We start from the raw sequence: 20,271 nt of genomic DNA on the forward strand, positions 1-20,271 counted from the left end.
TATCGTACAAACAAAGTCTAGAGTCACCCCTGGTCCAGAAAGGCCCACTCCCTCTTAAAATACTCATTAACACCTTTCGTTTGATACCCATATTGCACAAACGAATTCTAGGGTCACCCCTGGTCCACCTTTATGGCGATATCTCGAAACGGCGTCCACCTATGGAACTAAGGATTACTCCCTTTTAAAATACTCATTAACACCTTTCATTTGATACCCATATCGTACAAACGCATTCTAGAGTCACACCTGGTCCATCTTTATGGCGATATCTCGAAAAGGCGTCCACCTATAGAACTAAGGCCCACTCCCTCTTAAAATACTCATTAACTCCTTTCGTTTGATACCCATATTGCACAAACGAATTCTAGAGTCACCCCTGGCCCACCTTTATGGCGATATCTCGAAACGGCGTCCACCTATGGAACTAAGGATTACTCCCTTTTAAAATACTCATTAACACCTTTCATTTGATACCCATATCGTACAAACGCATTCTAGAGTCACACCTGGTCCATCTTTATGGCGATATCTCGAAAAGGCGTCCACCTATAGAACTAAGGCCCACTCCCTCTTAAAATACTCATTAACTCCTTTCGTTTGATACCCATATTGCGCAAACGAATTCTAGGGTCACCCCTGGTCCACCTTTATGGCGATATCTCGAAAAGGGGTCCACCTATAGAACTAAGCCCCACGCCCTTTTAAAATAATCATTAACACCTTTCATTTGATACCCATATCATACAAACAAATTCTAAAGTCACCCCTGGTCCACCTCTATGGCGATATCTCGAAAAGGCGAACACCTATAAAACGAAGGCCCACTCCCTTTTAAAAATACTCATTAACACCTTTCATTTGATACCCATATCGTACAAACAAAGTCTAGAGTCACCCCTGGTCCACCTTTATTGCGATACCTGGAAAAGGCGTCCACCTATAGAACTAAGGCCCACTCCCTCTTAAACTACTCATTAACTCCTTTCGTTTGATACCCATATTGCACAAACGAATTCTAGAGTCACCCCTGGTCCACCTTTATGGCGATATCTCGAAAAGGGGTCCACCTATAGAACTAAGCCCCACGCCCTTTTAAAATAATGATTAACACCTTTCATTTGATACCCATATCATACAAACAAATTCTAAAGTCACCCCTGGTCCACCTTTATGGCGATATCTCGAAAAGGCGAACACCTATAAAACGAAGGCCCACTCCCTTTTAAAAATACTCATTAACACCTTTCATTTGATACTCATATCGTACAAACAAAGTCTAAAGTCACCCCTGGTCCAGAAAGGCCCACTCCCTCTTAAAATACTCATTAACACCTTTCGTTTGATACCCATATTGCACAAACGAATTCTAGGGTCACCCCTGGTCCACCTTTATGGCGATATCTCGAAACGGCGTCCACCTATGGAACTAAGGATTACTCCCTTTTAAAATACTCATTAACACCTTTCATTTGATACCCATATCGTACAAACGCATTCTAGAGTCACACCTGGTCCATCTTTATGGCGATATCTCGAAAAGGCGTCCACCTATAGAACTAAGGCCCACTCCCTCTTAAAATACTCATTAACTCCTTTCGTTTGATACCCATATTGCACAAACGAATTCTAGAGTCACCCCTGGCCCACCTTTATGGCGATATCTCGAAACGGCGTCCACCTATGGAACTAAGGATTACTCCCTTTTAAAATGCTCATTAACACCTTTCATTTGATACCCATATCGTACAAACGCATTCTAGAGTCAACCCTGATCCACCTTTATGGCTATATCCCTAAATGGCGTCCACCTATAGAACTATGCCTTTCATTTGGTACACATGTCATACAAACACATTCCAGGCTTTCCCTCGGTTCATTTTCCTACATGGTTAGCTCTCAACTGAGTATGTAATGTTCGGTTACACCCGAACTTAACCTTCCTTACTTGTTTTTTTTTCTGTTTTTCGCTTAAAGATCATATGGTTTGATATGTCATCATCATGTGGTATGATATATTTTAGGGAAATTATTGTGATTAAATGGTTCACCTTATTTTTCTTAGTTGAGAAAGGTTAAAATGGTTGGTCGATATAGCAATAAAGCTAGGTCCTAGAAAACTTTTAGTATTTTCTTAGAGAATGGAGATATTTTATAACGTATGTCCGTATACCAAATTAAGGTTTTTCCGTCTGGTCGACAAACAAATTTTGGAAACGATATCGATCCGTTAAAGCTATGTGGAGTTAGTCAGTTGGTGAGAATCAGTTTTGAGACAATTTGCTATTCTGTAAGCTATAACGGGTTTCCAGTCTCACAAAAGCGGTAATTTATTTGTGAACTGGGCCGGAGTATATCAAAAGTCTGAAAACTGTTTTCCAGGAAAGGCTCTGAAGATTATTGTTTCATTTCTGGAATTTAAAATTAGCAAAGCAAAAAATTAAAAAACAAAAAATGTTAAAAAAGCGAATTCAATGTGCCGCCAATGAGCTTCAAACCTACGCACTTGCGGATCTTCAAAACAAAAATGGGAACGGCGTCTTATCCAACTCAGCCCCAACTGCACACAGCGCTGACTTGTCAAAATGAGGTGTTATGTTATTTCTTCAATGTATGAGTTAATTGTGTATATTAGTGATTTTTTTGTTGATTTGGTGAGTTTTGTGACTATCGCTTACTATGTATCGAAATCATCCTAAGTAACTAAATTTTGCTCAAAAGGAAAATCTCAAATTTAAAGTTTTGAAATGAAATTGAGTTTCAGAATTCAGCGGTATGGCACATTTTTTTGAGTTTCATACAACTTTTTCCAAAAATCGTTATTCAAAATTCCTATCACAGCTGATCTACACTAATCACATCTAGGTTTATTTTAGAAAGAACACTTCGAAGACTACAACTGGAAGATATTTGCAAAGGCCACGAAAAGGTTCTCACAAATTATAAGAAATTTGGATTTTGGACCATTTCTCACATCCACAAAATACAGATCTTTTCTGAAACCTCATATGTTTTTCTCACAATTCCAAGATTTCACTATCTAGTAATTGGTCACATTTAGAGTGATTCAACAGAGAACACTTACTTGGTACATATATTGCATATACGCATACGCGGTGGGCGCATCCGCATGACGCACGGATTTGTTTTGTTTTTGCCGAGTGTTTGATAGGCGGAGGTTTGTTAAGCGTCGAGATCTAAAACTGATCAGCTACAGAATAAAAATCATCAGCTGAGTACTACACATAACAGTTAGAAATTACATAACAGTTAGAAATTATACTTATACTTCCTACACTGTTAAATTACAGAACATTTTTAGTTTATATGATTGTTTTTGTTTTTTTTTTTTTTTTTTTTTTTTTTTTTTTGTTACGAGTTAAGATAGCATAAGACAGTTGTCTTTATGGAAAAAAGCGAATCCGTTATATCAAACGAATTAGAATGAGTGTTAAAATTATGACAAAAACACCGAAAAGGTTCATTTAATTCGAAGTTAGTTCTACACTGCGTCAAAAGGAGAGGTTTGTAATGTAATGTGATATGACGTTAAAGTTTACTTCGTTTAAAAGAACTGGACTAGAAATCAATCCATTAAGGAGCTTATTCATAAATATAACGCCTAGCATTTCTCTACGAATTGAAAGAGTTGGAAGATTGATAAGCTTCAACCGACTAGTATAAGACGCAAGATTATACGCAGAGTCCCACTGAAAATTCCTTAAAGAGAAAAGTAGAAATTGCTTTTGTATTGATTCAAGTCTATCTGCATGAACTTGATATTGTGGATTCCAGACTATTGATCCGAATTCTAGTATCGGTCTAACTAAAGTGATGAAAAGCGCTTTAGTTATATAAGGGTAACTAAATTCTTTTGACCATCGTTACACGAATAATCCAAAAAAAAAAACAAAAACAAATCAACTGTTCGAATAGTTAAATTCGACGTACACCAATATAAAATCAACCAACTGACTTATCGAGTTATTTGAATAGTTTTAAGAGCCTTATTTGGAGAGAGCTTGCAAACAACGGATATAAACAATCACTAAAAGATGAACTGAGAGAAAATTATGAAGAACAACAAAGAATCAAAAGCAGTAATTGGATGGACATTGACATATATTTGAAAAGAAAGTGTAAATAATAATACCCTGTTTAAAAGTACAACCGGGTATAAAAACATAAATTCTCGTCATTTTTTTTTTTTCAGCTAAAATTTATAAAGGTACTCATAAATCTGAACTTGAGCAAAAAGGGGAAAAAAACTCAATTTTACCTAGATTCTTAATCCAATGCATTTTCCTACTAATGAAACTAATAAAATATAAAACCGTATTTTTTGTGCGAAATCATTTTTCATTATTCAAGGATTTTTTACTTTCGACAAAATTACATATGCTTAGCAGTAATATATTAGAATTTTCAATAAAATTTGTTTATACAAATCTACAAATATTATTTATATACAAATAAGATTTAGAGAATGTGTCAAGGAAACGAAAAAAATATTTTCAGTTTATCAAAATGACACCCATTTCATCACAAGCCACACATCATCATTTTTATACTGACAGGCGCGTTAGATATTTACAGCTCTTGTTTTTTTTTTTTTTTGTTGTTATTTTTGCATACCTCTTTGACAGTTCATAGCGTGCATGGGAATTTGAATATTCCAACAATTGCAACTTTGCAATTTTTTACGAGTTTTTATTAAACAAGTAAGGAAGGCTAAGTTTGGGTGTAACCGAATATTACATACTCAGCTGTGAGCTTTGGAGACAAAATAATGGAAAACAACAATGTAGGAAAATGAACCTAGGGTAACCCTGGAATGTGTTTGTATGACTTGGGTATCAAACGGAAGGCATTAAAAAGTATTTTAGAAGGGAGTGGGCCATATAGGTGGACGGCTTTTCGAGATATCGCCATAAAGGTGGACCAGGAGTGACCCTAGAATGTGCTTGTACGATATGGGTATCAAATGAAAGGTGGTAATGGGTATTTTAAAAGGGAGTGGCCCTTAGTTGTATATATGAAGGCGTTTTCGAGATATCGACCAAAATGTGGACCAGGGTCACCCAGAACATCATCTGTCGGGTACCACTTATTTATTTATATATGTAATACCACAAGCAGTATTCCTGCCATGATTCGAAGGGCTTCAGATTTCGCCCTGCAGAATTTTTTCATTTTCTTCTACTTAATATGGTACGTGTCACACCTATTTTACAAAGTTTTTCCAAAGTCAAAAAACCAATCCAATCAAAATGTTTCATCCCATTTTTCGTATTTGTTATACAATTATGGCATTTTTTAAATTTTTTCGAAATTTTCGATCCCGAAAAAGTGGTCGTGGTCATAGTCGGATTTCGCCCGTTTTTATTACAAAGATAAAGTGTGCTCCAAAGATAAAATCTGTCCGTAAACACGATAACTTGAGTAAATTTTAAGGTATTTTAATGTAGTTTGATATGTAAGTTCCGGGCACTCATCTCAGTCTGCTATATAAAATGAATGAAATCGGAATATAACCACGCATACTTTTTCGATATCGAAAATTTCGAAAAACCAAACAGTGTGATAATTAATTATCAAAGACGAATAAAGCGATGAGACTTGGTAGGTTGGTTAACCTTATAACGCAGAATAGAAAATTAGTAAAATGATCGATTTTTTATAAAAGTGTATCGGTTTGTTATCGAAAATGTATAGAAGACTTATCGGTTATGGACGACTCATCGATTTGGAATGCCTTGATTTGGCGATAACAAACAAAGAACAAAAAGATAACGCCTCAAAAATTTCGATTTCGACAATAAATAGTTGATGACCATTGTTATTGATACGAAGCCAACCAAATAGGCCGAAATTGTTTGTTTCTTGTAACTGCTTTGGTTTGGAGAACGGCTATTTGTGATCACTGACTACAAGGCTTTTGTATCTTGTTTTTATATTTGTTTTTCTTGTACCAAAAAGTGGTAAAAAATATCCCAAATATTTTATTACTCATGTCGTTGCTTTCACATACTTTCACATATTTATGTTGAAGTGGTAAATAAAAACCGCTTTTTGTTTATATCTATAATGAAAGAGAATATATTAACAAATACAAAGAAATAATTATAAGTATAACTTTTTCCAACTCAATAATTTGAATATATTAACTTTAGTTACTTGATACACAGCAATAAAAATTAAAAATCAGGTTTTTGCTATTTTGTTAACCATTTACGGCGCCTTGTTGCATTTCTGCAACATACCATTTAAATCCAAATCAAAATATATGACACGACGGTAGATCACATTTGCTCTGTGTTGTAGTTTAGCAGCACGGTAACGGTAAAATAACAGAATAGTTGACCACATGAAATAGTTTTCATTTTTTTGCATTTAAGTGACGCGCGTGTACAAATCAGTTTCGAGCTCCTATAATACATTTACGATAGGTGATTTATTTGTGAAAAAATAATATTTTGCAGTTAAATTAGTGTCAGAAAAAGGTAGGAGAATATATTTTGACAATCAGTTACATTTTCTTATCAAAGTCGTTTTTTAATACTTTTCTCTACTTATTTTTCTTTGTTGCATATATGCAACATCGCGCTTTGTGGTTGACATTTTTATTGATATATTCAAATTCAAAGGTTTTTGTTGAGTATCAAAATGAAACGTGGTCAGCATAACTTAACTAGCAAGGAACGGGAAAAGATATTAGATGAATGGGCAGACAGTGAGGATGGCCTTGATTTTTCTGATGATGACGATATTACTGATCCGACGTATAATATTGAACCTAACTATCATGACACTTCTGAGGAAGAACTTAACTTGGATTAGGAAACGAACAACTATGTTTTCGTGGATCCGATAAGCTACCGCCGGAGATACTTTGCTTGGATACTCCATTTGAGGTTTTTTCCTGTCTCTTTACTGAGGATATTATCAATCTAATCAAGGATCAGACTAATTTGTACTCCATGCAGAGATATTCTAGTAAGCCGGTAAATGTAACTGCTCAAGAAATACGTCAATTTATTGGCATCGTATATTATATGTCGATTGTAAGTATGCCAAATGTAAAAATGTATTGGTCTGAAAATACGATTTGAATTACTTCGACAGTTATTACACTTCAACGACAATATTAAAATAGTCCCATAAGAACAAATAGGTTCTGATCGATTGTACAAAAACCGGCCATTGATAGATGCACTCAATAATAACTTCAAAAAGGTTCCATTTGAATAGCATTTGTCTGTAGATGAACAAATTTGTTCAACAAAAGCGCGCAATGCTTTGAAACAATATTTACCCGATAAGCCCAATAAATGGGAATTTAAACTGTTTGTTATATGTGGTGTATCTGGGTATGGATATAAGTTCGAAATGTATAGTGGAAAGGAAAACTTATGTGCATCCAGCTAGCCTGGTTTAGGAGTATCATACAATGTAGTCGTCCGCCTTGTCCGTGATGTGCCCATCAATGAGAACTACCGGTTATTTTTCGATAATTATTACACCTCTATCCCGCTTATTGAATAATTGTCGAAGCGAGGAGTTTTGGCTATAAGAACAATAAGAAAAACCCGTATTCCCAACTGTAAGCTACCTGATGATAAAGTTTTAAAAAAAGAACAGCGCGGAACGTCATAGTATACGTGGGAAACTGCAATGGAGTTGACGTAGCTGTCGTAGCTTGGAGAGATAATAAAATCGTTATTCTGGCATCAAATTTTGCTGGAGAGCACCCAACATCTGTAGTACGAAGGAGGGATAAGTCAGCAAAACAACATGTGCCTATTGAACGTCCTTTTTTCGTAGCAGAATATAATCGGCATATGGGGGGTGTTTACCTTTTAGACTTTGTTATGAGTCAATAAAAAATTAAACTACGTTGTTGTTGTTGTTGTAGCGATAAGGTTGCTCCCCGAAGGCTTTTAGGAGTGTTATCGATGTGATGGTCCTTTGCCGGATACAAGACCGATACGCTCCGGTACCATAGCAACATTAAGGTGGTAGCCCGACCATCTCGGGAACGATTTATGTGGCCACATTAAACCTTCAGGTCATTCCCTCCCTTCCTACCCACAATTTCCATGAGGAGCTTGGGGTCGCCAGAGCCTCGTCTGTTAGTGAAACAGGATTCGCCGCGGATAGATGAGGTTGACAATTGTAGAAGCTATATATTGCGCTGGCACCTGAAAGGTTGCGCTACAAAGCCCCTTGAATCTGGTATTTTAGTCGCTTCTTACGACAGGCATACCTACCGCGGGTATATTCTGATCCCCTAACCCGCTGAGGGTATTAAACTACGTAGTAAGCATTGGTATATGTGAGCTTTTTTACCACTTCCTGGACGTTGCAATGTCTTGGTTTTTATACCGGAGAATTACTGCTGAAAAAGCTAGTACCAGTAAAGTCCTAAACTCTTCGAAAGTAGCTATAGCAGAGACACTATGCAAATATCAGACAGTTAACCGTTTGATATGTAAAATTGATGTTGAATGTCTAATTGAAAATAAAAGGAAGGAAGGTCTGCCTCAACATGTTCCCCCGAAAGATGTGAGATAGGACCAATACGGACACTGGCAGGTTTTGATGGATATGCGAATGAGGTGCAAATTTCCTGGCTGCAAAGGTTTTACACAAACAAGCTGTGAAAAATGCGGAGTAAGTTTGTGTTGTAATAAACAAAATAACTGTTTTAAAAATTTCGACACATCTTGAGTTGGATTTTATTCATGTAGCACTATTGATGCCACGTTGCGTTTCTGCAATAAACAGGTTTTTGTGAAAAATTAATAAAAATTAAAAAAAAATTTATTTTTATTGTTGATTTAATTAATAACAACGTGGTTACTAGCTAGTAAATATAAATTTAATAAAATTTAAAACCTGGCGCCGTAAAGGATTAAAATTTTAATTTCGAAACGAAATATCTAGAACAGATAAAATTTCTTTCATGTGGCTTGATATGTTGTAAATCACATAAATACAATTTGCATCTTTGATCTATTTTTCGTGTATGGATTATTGGTGTGTGTGTGTGAGTGCTCATTCCCAAAAGCACATGAGTACACATCAATGCACATTTTAATTTTCGCTCAACATCTTAAAATCACTGACAATACAAAAGCGATAAAAAGAAATAAATGACTAAAAGAATGAAAGAATTGAGATGGAATAGTTTTTCGCTTTAGTATAATCTCCCTATAGGGAAATGCATCAAGCAAATACAAAAATGTACAACAAATTTTGTTCATACAAAGTATGAGGGAGGGGTGTAACTATCTTAACCCTTTCGATATGGTTGGTACCTATGTGTACCACCAAAGTTTAAACATCTCTAAAATGTATAATTTTCATTCAGTCGCGTTTAGATATATACCGCGCTATCCACTGATATTTTAGAGTACACTTTTACATTACCTTTATTCTCATATTCGTTTTTTTTTTGTTGTGAAAGATTCCTTTACATTCATAGTGAATTTTTTTGAAATAACAATATATTTTAGGGAACTAATGTTGATACAATATATCTCAAGTAAAACCGGTAACAAAATGTAATTAAAAGTACATTTAGGTGCAAGTTCAACATATGGTCCATAAGTGTACCAGTATTCTTTTTCAGTTGTACATATTAGTGCTAGTAGTTCAGTGAATACAAATTATTTTTAGCTAGTCAGGATTTTGTCAGTATTATGAACCCGGACGATATACGTACGTTTTGGCGGAGGAAGCTGAAAGTTCTAGCGATTTGGAAGACTTTTCTTCCGAAATCTCCGATAATTTTACTCCAAGTAAAAACCATAAATCTACTTAGCTCTTCCAGTGCGGAGGATTTAAATGATGACAACATAAACGAGGATATAGGGATATATAAGAACTTGATACAAATACACTGTACTGTGATCTGTTATGTGCCCGTGGTCCAGCAGTCGTGAAGGAGCTTGCATCGCTTGTCTGCGGCTGCGGCGTGTGCACTCGCATGTAGGCCGGAGCTTCAGTCTGGGGGGGGTTCCATAAACGCAACCACAAACCAAACTACCTTCACTCCGGTTTTGGCCCTAACAAGATGAATAATATTTTGCACACTATCAACTAACAAAGTGAAACCATCCAAAGACCAGTACTTACTTCTTCACCCACCACTACGATTCCTTACCCTTCTTGGCAGCGCAACTATGAATATTTTGGCTGCTCTTCACCCTCCCAACCATGGCTCTGTTATTGTGGTTGGAGACCCAAAGCTCCCACACTACCCTTCGAGAAATGACCAAAGATTACGATTACATAGTCCTATTATATTAATCTTTATTACAATTCAGGCCATTATAATTATCTATAGGTAAAGTTGAAATAAAAAAAAACTTTAAGTGACAAAGTAACAAATCCTTATGAAAGTAGATAATTACTAACAATATTTTTTTGTGGGTTAAATTTTCTAAAGATCCTGACCTACCTCAACAGCTGATCTTACTCGCGGTCCTTGACCTACATTTTAAATAAAATTCTTTACATATATTTACAAATGGGAATGAGAGTTTAAAAAAAAACTTGGTTGAGAACTTATAGAGTTAAAATAAGGAGTTGAGACGACTCATTTGTCTATATGTACATATGTATGTTCGTATGCATATACTTTCATTGGTCTTATTCAGAATTGTACACACAAAAATACATATGCTACTTTAAGCAAAAAAATGTAGTCAGAAAATATTTAAACGCATGTTAAATTAAGGTATGTTACATTAATCAAACTTCATCATGATTATTTTTTTCTTTGTACAAATCCATCAAAGCGTCGAAGGCCTCCTCGCTATGGTTGTTCTTGTTCTTCGCTTTCCGCAGCTATATAAACTTTATTAAATTAAGTACATATGTATACATATATTTATATATACATTGTGCATTTATAATTTATATATACATATTACATATGCTGTTTTTGCAAACGAGCGATCGGATTAGATAGCAAAAATAAACAAAAACGTGTGCTTAAAAGCAAACACCAACAATTGTATACATTTAGAAAAGAAAGGTTTAAATTTCTCTCATGGAATTTATGTTTTCTTTAATATTTCTTTCGTTTGTTACTTTTCTTGTTTTTGTAGTTAAAATTTATGAATTAAAATCATTGAGCGCGGGAATAGTAAGACACACTATAGGCGTTGAGTGAGGTTAGGGGGTGGTTAACATGTGGTCTCACCACATGACCAAGTAATCAGGATGAAATACATTATTTCTAATTTTTAAACTATTTTACACATGACAATCCAATTTCGAATGCATGCATAGTATTATGACTATGCTAATTTCACAGTTCAACTTCAATTTTTAATTATTTTCTTTTCCCATAAAACCTACTTATTGTTGTCCTTTGGACATTTTTTTTTCTAAGTTGCTAATAATTTACATGCATCAGCTTCTTTCTCGTCCATTTGCAAGTTGAGATATATATATGTATTCTTAAGTAAATATATATGTCAAATCTTGCATTGAAATAGTTATGTATAATCACATAATTAATAAAAATGTTCTTTTAAATAGGTATTAAAATCTTAAGATTATGGCTTATCTTGAGATCCAGTATTTGGTTTCCTTTGCTTTAAATGTTTCCCAGATCCATTTGGCAGAGGACAAATGTAATTCGGAACTGCCACGTGGCAGTACCGCCAATAAGCCAGCGTTTCGTACGTCTTGCAATTGGGATTTAATATTGGTATGGCTTTCGGAAAATTGGTTGGAGGAACCTATGAAAAATTTAGGAAATTCATGAAAATAACTCCTAAGGGCACTCGCGAACTAATTAAACACTAGTAAAATTAAATAGATATAAAAAAAATGTACACCGAATTCTTACCACGAGTCTGGGTTCGTTTTCTTTTTGCCTTAAAATCCCACGATGAGGTAAGCTGATTCTATATACATATGATATATATGTATATTGGATTGCACAAATTAAACTTTGGCACTTACAAAAGAACTTTGTAGGAAAACTTCTGCACTTACAAAAACTTTTTTTTTTTTTACGGAAACTTCTGCACTGCTTGGCTGGTCGATGTTGAAAGGAAGATCTACTTTTCGTGGACGTCAAATTAACCCAAGTACCGGCATATTAACATTATCGATATATATATATATATATTTTTGTTTTTATCGGAAACCATATGATGCAAAATTCGATGTTTATATAGTACTCTAACGACAGTCATGGCCATATAAAATGCTGCGATTTAAAATTTAAATGTTTAAGAAATTTGAAATGAGGAGAGGATAACTTTGGCAATTTTCATATTGAAATTAATGTACGGTCGTACAACTGTGGCCAACAAAACAATGACAATTTTGACTGGAATTATGCGGAAGATTTAATTACGAAGTGAACTGCAAGCCCTTCTCGTAATTGCAAAATTTCATCAGATATTCCTCCCACAAGAAACTTATTCCGAAATCGGTCTATCCTTACCTAGCTCAGTCCACGAATGAGCGTATACAGATACTAGAAAGTGAACAATCAGCAGGAAAAAACAAAACCTGACTTGAACTGATGCTGGTGAAATAAAAGTAATTGCGGGATACGTGAAAGATTATTGGTCGCTTCATAAATCTCATGGTAACAAATCTATTTAAGAAGCAATGGCTAGGGATCGATTCTTATTTATCACTTTTAAGATATATTTCGCATGCCCCGATTAGACTGCAGTAAGACTTATTACCTATGTAGATGATTTGGTCAAATGTCTAAAAAACTTTCCAAAAGTGTAGACAAGACAGCAGTTTCCAAAGTATAGACGAGTTATTGATGAAATTCAAGGGCCGCAGCTCATAAATGCAATACATGCTCCTAAAACCGGTAATAGGATGTACAAAAATGTGGCCTCGGTGTGACACTATAGCAGGTTATGCATACGATTTCAATATTTATTTTGGAAAAGACTTTGAAGAATGATCGGGAACCCTTTGAGAAAGGGTAGTATATAAACTAGCAGTTCAATCTCAGAAAACGATGTTACGTTGTGTTTCGATCTCTTTTTTACATCAGTTAATCTGTTAAATACTTTACCTCATCCAGCCCTTGGCACTACATTACGTAACAGAAAAAACGTTCCGGAGTTTACGAGAAAGAAACAGCTGTTGTCAGATCGGTACGCCCAGGATTATTACGTCGTGTTACAGGGCACAAGCATCTACCTGTTGGATGTGAAATTTGATGTCATTCACTACTGATTGCAGCACAAAAAAAAAAAAAAAACACAGACAAAATCAATATCTAAGGAGTGCCAAGTTCCCTTGCGTAAGTTTTGCTTTGCACAATTTCACACATAATTTTATTTGAAATTACTATAATGTTTTGAAAAGCAATTTATATATTTGAGAACCAAGTGAATTATTTACATATATGTAAAATATATGCAACTTTTCGTTATATTCTGGGAGGAGAAAATATGGTTTAGTATGTTTTGTGGGACGGTCGGTACGCATATGTACCCATACCATCGCAGATGGCACAATGGTTTACCACCACCCGCAGTCAGCCTCTTATCCTACGTCCCCTTTGACACCACAGAAATTTTATTTGGTGCCCAAACAACTCTTGCTTTGCATTAAACGAAATATACCACTGCGCGTAGAGCTCCGTACGGAAAGGGTTAAAATTTATTTTACTAAGCGTTTTATATAGCAATATGTATTTCTGAGTAAATCATTCAAAAGAGAAAACGTATGCTGTTGTTTGGATATTCTTCTACTAAATTTTTCAGAAGCTATTTCCAATATCTTCGTACTAAAGACTGTCAGCCTAGTTTTTTTCCCTTTAAGCTGTGGAAAAAATACAAAATATTTTATATCTGTTATTTGATCAATAATTGTGAGCAATTAAAATATGTCAACTGAAGCAATATTCTCACTTTTTGCGGTGGGTTATATCACTGCGTACGTATTGGTTATAATGTTTTCCATGCCTACCTTCCTCATATCGCCAATTTCAACAGCGTCCCAGTGAGCTCCTTTAAAATTAATGGATTCTTTACAAAACTCGGCCTTAGTGCTAAACTTCATTGACTAATAAAATTGGTCTTAACCGTTAAATTTACATTTTCCCCACATGGTCCTTTCAGCTGAGTGGGACACGTCCTCTTCTCCTGCTTCCATCGGAACTTTCATAGCCACAGTATCATCTTTCATTCGCATAATTTGAGCTAGCCAACGTGGCCGCTCTGTTTCAATTTGGTCGACTTTGTTGGTATCGGCATAAAAGTCGTGCAGCTTATCAGTAATTCTTTTTCGGTACTTTCGTAGAACTTTTCTCCCCAAACGTGTAGGAGATCGGTATAATAAGTGAATTGTGGAGCTTGACTTTTGACTGCCGAGATAGGAATTAACTTTTCAATCGCCTACCAAGTCCAAATAAGCATTTTTTGGCAAGAGTGACAATACACTTCGATTGCTTGTATTATGCTGGTTCTCCAAATAAACGAAGTCTTTAATGATATCAAAATTATGGCTGCTAACGGAAGATGTCTCTATGCATAATAACTGTAGGTACTTCACCACATTCACCATAAAAACCACCCTTTCCACTTTTTCTTGTAGTTAAGAGTAAGCAGAATTTACGTCAGCATACGCGAGTAATTCCACGCTCTTATAGAATATTGTTTCGAAGCGGTAAAGTACTGCTTCTATTATAATTGTTGCCAGCATCACATAAAAAAGTCGTAGGAAACGGCATTACCCTCTCTGAAACATCGTTAAGCTTTGAACGATTCGGAGGGGTTCTTCCTAGTTCTGAGTGAATTTTAGCAGTAGAAGCAACCTCAGCCATATCAGTATGAATGCAGCTCCTTTTTGTGCTGTCGAATGCGGTTTTGAGATCGACGGAGGGGTCGTGCGGGTCAATTATTTCTTCTCTTTTTATACCCATCGTGCTTTGCACACAGAGTAAATTAACTTTGATTGGAGAACTGTTGGTTGAACATGTATAAAGGAATCGAGATAGATATAGACTTCCATATATCAAAATCATCACTATCGAAAAAACATTTTATTGAACCATGTTCGTCCGTCGGTCCGTCTGCCCGTTAACACGATACCTTGAGTAAATATCGAGATATCTTCACCAAATTTGGTACACGCGCTTATCTGGACCCATAATAGATTGATATGGAAAATGAGCGAAATCGGATGAAAACCACGCCCACCTTTTATATATATAACATTTTGAAAACACACAAAAAACCTGATTATTTAGTAAATAATACATCTAGAATGTTAAAATTTGACATGTGGACTGACATTGAGACTCTTGATAAAAATTTGAAATTTTTTTTACAATGGGCGTGACACCGCCCACTTGTGATAAAATCAATTTTACAAATATTATTAATCATAAATCAAAAATCCTTAAAGCTATCGGAACAAAATTTGGTAGAGAGGTTGCCTTTAACATAAGGAATGCTTTGAAGAAAAATTAACGAATTCGGTTAAGAACCACGCCCACTTTTATATAAAAGATTTTTAATAGGGTTATGGAAAAATAAAATAAGCTACATCTTTGCAAAAGAGAGCTTTACATTAATGGTATTTCATTTCCCAAGTGGTTTTATAACAATAAATAGGAAAAACTTCAAATTTTAAAAAATTGGCGTGGCACCGCTCCTTTTATGACTAAGCAATTTTCTATGTTTCGCGAGCCATAACTCAGAGAAAAATGCACGGATCGTAATGAAATTGTGTACAAGTATAGCAGAAACTATATCTGGTAAAAATGGACGGGATCGGTTAAAGACCACGGCAACTTAGATATAAAATAAATTTAAAAGGTTCGCAGACTAGAATTATCTAATCTAATCTAATCTAATATCTAATATCTAATCTAATATATATTATAAATGGGAAAGTTTGGATGTTAAGATGTTTGGATGTTTGGATGTTTGGATGTTTAGATGTTTGGATGTTTGGATGTTTGGATGTTTGTCCAGACGTTTGTCTTTGTGACTCAATAACGCAAGAACGGCTGGACCGATTTGGATGAAATTTTGCACACATATAGCCAATAGTCTAGAAGGATCTACTAGCTATATATTTTTCAAAAGGGGCGTGGTCCCCGCCCCCTAGGAACAGTTATAATTTAATTATTATATTTTTTCGTCTTTGCGACTGAATCACGCCAGAATGGCTACACGGATTTTGATGAAATTTGGGACACAGACAGTAGTCTACTAGCGAAATTTTTTTCGAACATGGAAAGAGGGGTGGGGGTCCCACGACCCTTCGAGAAATTATTTTTCATAATTTTTACACATTATAACTTTACGTATACTGGCCTTCACCAATATCACAGACTCAAGGGGTCAAATAAGTCGAGGGCTTACAAAGTAAGCAGTGACACCCTCCGCCCGCCCCCTTTTATCTCCCAATCTGGTGTAAAATCCATAAATTGTTATAACTCAATCTAAATTTTCTCCTAAATCAATAGTTTTTGGTATCTGGTACATACAGAACGAGATATAGACAATTTTGGAGGAACGATCAGTGGTCCTCTCCTCTACTCCCGCCATCCGCCCTCCATCAATTGTTTTTATTAGCACGCTTTTATTAGCTTTACCTGTATGTTTCTAACTTTTTATTCGCTCCAATGCGCCTGCTGCCTTATTAACATGGTTTTATAATTAGCTTCACCTTATTTGTAATCCCGTAAGGGTCATATCGAGACCCTTCCGGGATCATTTCTGGATGGTTTTCGGGATCGGTCCGGGATTACGCCGGGGTAATTTCGGGACTTTTTCGGGACTATTTCGGGATCATTTTGGGACCCTTCCGGGATCATTTCTGTATAGTTTACGGGATCCGTCCGGGATCCCGTCGGGGTTATTTTGGAACATTTTCGGGACTATTCCGGAATCATTTCGGGACTATTTCGCGATCATTTGGGGACCCTTCCGGCATCATTTCTGGATGGTTTTCGGGATCCGTGCGGGATCTCGTCGGGGTCATATGGGGACTTTTTCGGGATCATTTGTGGGCTCTTCCGGCATCATTTCTGGATAATTTTCGGGATCCGTCCGGGATGCCGACGAGGTCATTTCGGGAATATTTCGGGATCATTTGGGATACCTACCGGCATCATTTCTGGATGGTTTTTGGGATTCGTCCGGGATCCCGCCGTGGTCCTTTCGGGACTTTTTTCGACTAATACGGGATCATTTGCGGACCCTTTCGGCATCATTTCTGGATAGTTGTCGGGATCCCGTCACCGTCATTTCGGGACTATTAGGGGATCATTTGAGGACCTTTCCGGCATCATTTCTGTATTGTTTTCGGAATCCTTTCGGGATCCCGTCAGGGTCATTTTGGGACTATTTCGGGATCATTTTGGGATCCTTCCGGAATCATTTCTGTATGGTTTTCGCGATCCGTCGTTGATTCCCTCGGAGCCATTTCGGAACCTTTTCTGGAGTATGTCGGGGTCATTTGGGGACTTTTTCGGGATCATTTGGGGCTCTTCCGACATCATTTCGGATGGTTTTCGGGATCCGTGCGGGATCTCGTCGGGGTCATTTGGGGACTTTTTCGGGATCATTTGGGGGCTCTTCCGGCATCATTTCTGGATGGTTTTCGGGATCCGTCCGGGATATCGTCGGGGTCATTTGGGGACTTTTTCGGGATCATTTGGGGGCTCTTTCGGCATCATTTCTAGATGGTTTTCGGGATCCGTCCGGGATCCCATCAGGGTAATTTCGGGACTATTAGGGGATCATTTGTGGACCTTTCCGGCATCATTTCTGGATAATTTTCGGTATCCGTCCGGGATGCCGACGAGGTCATTTCGGGATTATTTCGGGATCATTTGGGATACCTACCGGCATCATTTCTGGATGGTTTTTGGGATTCGTCCGGGATCCCTTCGGGGTCATTTCGGGACTTTTTCTCGACTAATACGGGATCATTTGCGGACCCTTTCGGCATAATTTCTGGATAGTTGTTGGGATCCGTTCGGGATCCCGTCACGGTCATTTCGGAACTATTAGGGGATCATTTGAGGACCTTTCCGGCATCATTTCTGGATAGTTTTTGGAATCCTTTCGGGATCCCGTCAGGGTCATTTCGGGGCTTTTTCGGGATCATTTAAGGATGGCTTTCAGGATTCGTCCGGGAACCCGTCAGGGTAATTTCTGGACTTTTCCGAGACTATTTCGGGATCATTTTGGGACCTTCCCAAGATCATTTCTGGATGGATTTCGGGATTTGTCCGGGATGCACTCAGGGTCATTTTGGGACTATTAGGTGAGCATTTGAGGACCGTTCCGGCATCACTTCTGGATGGTTTTCGGTATCCGTTCAGATTCCCGTCGGAATAATTGCGGTACTTTTTCGGGATCATTGGGGTCCCTTCCAAAATCATTTCTGGATGGTTTTTGGGATTCGTCCGGCATCCCGTCGGGGTCATTTCGGGAATTTTCTCGACTAATACGGGATCATTTGCGGGCCCTTTCGGTATCATTTCTGGATAGTTGTCGGGATCCGTTCGGGATCCCGTCAGGGTCTTTTCGGAGCTATTGGGAGATCATTTGAGGACCTTTCCGGCATCATTTCTGGTTAGTTTTCGTGATCCTTTCCGGGTCCCATCAGGGTCATTTCGGGACTTTTTCGGCATCATTTAAGATTGGTTTTCAGGATTCGTCCGGTATCCGTCAGGGTAATTTCTGGACTTTTCCCAGACTATTTCGGTATAATTTTGGGACCCTCCCAAGATCATTTCTGGATGGATTTCGGGATCTGTCCGGGATGCCGTCAGGGTAATTTTGGGACTATTAGGTGATCATTTGAGGACCTTTTCGGCATCACTTCTGGATGGTTTTCGGTATCCGCTCAGGATCCCGTCGGAATTATTGCGGGACTTTTTCGGGATCATTTGGTGTCCCTTCCGGCATCATTTCTGGCTGGTTTTTGGGATTCGTCCGGCATCCCGTCGGGATCATTTGGGGACTTTTTCTCGACTAATACGGGATCATTTGCGGGCCCTTTCGGCATCATTTCTAGATAGTTGTCGGGATCCGTTCGGGATCCCGTCGGGGTCTTTTCGGAACTATTAGGTGATCATTTGAGGACATTTCCGGCATCATTTCTGGATAGTTTTCGGGATCCTTTCGGGGTCCAGTCAGGGTCATTTCCGGACTATTTCGGGATCATTTTGGAATCCTTCCGGAATCATTTCTGTATGGTTTTCGCGATCCATCGTGGATCCCCTCGGAGCCATTTCGGAACTTTTTCTGGAGTTAGTCGGGATAATTTAGGGACCCTTCCTGGATATTTTCTGGATGGTTTCTGAGATCCGTCCGGGAGCCCGACAGGGTGATTTCGGAACTTTTTCGGGACTATTTCGGGATCAATTTGGTACCCTTCAAGCATCATTTTTGTGTGGTTATCTGGATAGGTCTAGAATCGTGTCGTTGTCATTTCGGGTTTTTTTGGGACTACTTCGGGAACTTTTGGAAACACTTCCGGGGCGTTTCTGGATGGTTTTCGGGATCCGTCCGCGATAGCGTCGGGGTCATTTCGTGGCTTTTTCTGGATAATTTCGTTATCATTTTGGGATCCTATCAGGTTATCAGCTCATAAAGTTCTTTTTTTTACTCAATTACAAAAATAAAATGCATTAGACAGAAAAAAAATTTTAAACAGATAACTTTATAAGCAGGCTAACGTGAATAGCCCACATATTTCATTTTCTCCTTGCGGACGGGGCCGCGGGTAAAGGCTAGTATATTATAAATGGGAAAGTTTGGATGTTAAGATGTTTGGATGTTTGGATGTTTAGATGTTTGGATGTTTGGATGTTTGGATGTTTGGATGTTTGGATGTTTGGATGTTTGTCCAGACGTTTGTCTTTGTGACTCAATAACGCAAGAACGGCTAGACCGATTTGGATGAAATTTTGCACACATATAGCCAATAGTATAGAAGGATCTACTAGCTATATATTTTTCAAAAGGGGCGTGGTCCCCGCCCCCTAGGAACAGTTATAATTTAATTATTATATTTTTTTGTCTTTGCGACTGAATCACGCCAGAATGGCTACACGGATTTTGATGAAATTTGGGACACAGACAGTAGTCTACTAGCGAAATTTTTTTCGAACATGGAAAGAGGGGTGGGGGTCCCACGACCCTTCGAGAAATTATTTTTCATAATTTTTACACATTATAACTTTACGTATACTGGCCTTCACCAATATCACAGACTGAAGGGGTCAAATAAGTCGAGGGC

This window comes from Eurosta solidaginis, chromosome 5 (genome assembly GCF_040869045.1).
Source record: "Eurosta solidaginis isolate ZX-2024a chromosome 5, ASM4086904v1, whole genome shotgun sequence".
Taxonomy (NCBI): Eukaryota; Metazoa; Arthropoda; class Insecta; order Diptera; family Tephritidae; genus Eurosta; species Eurosta solidaginis.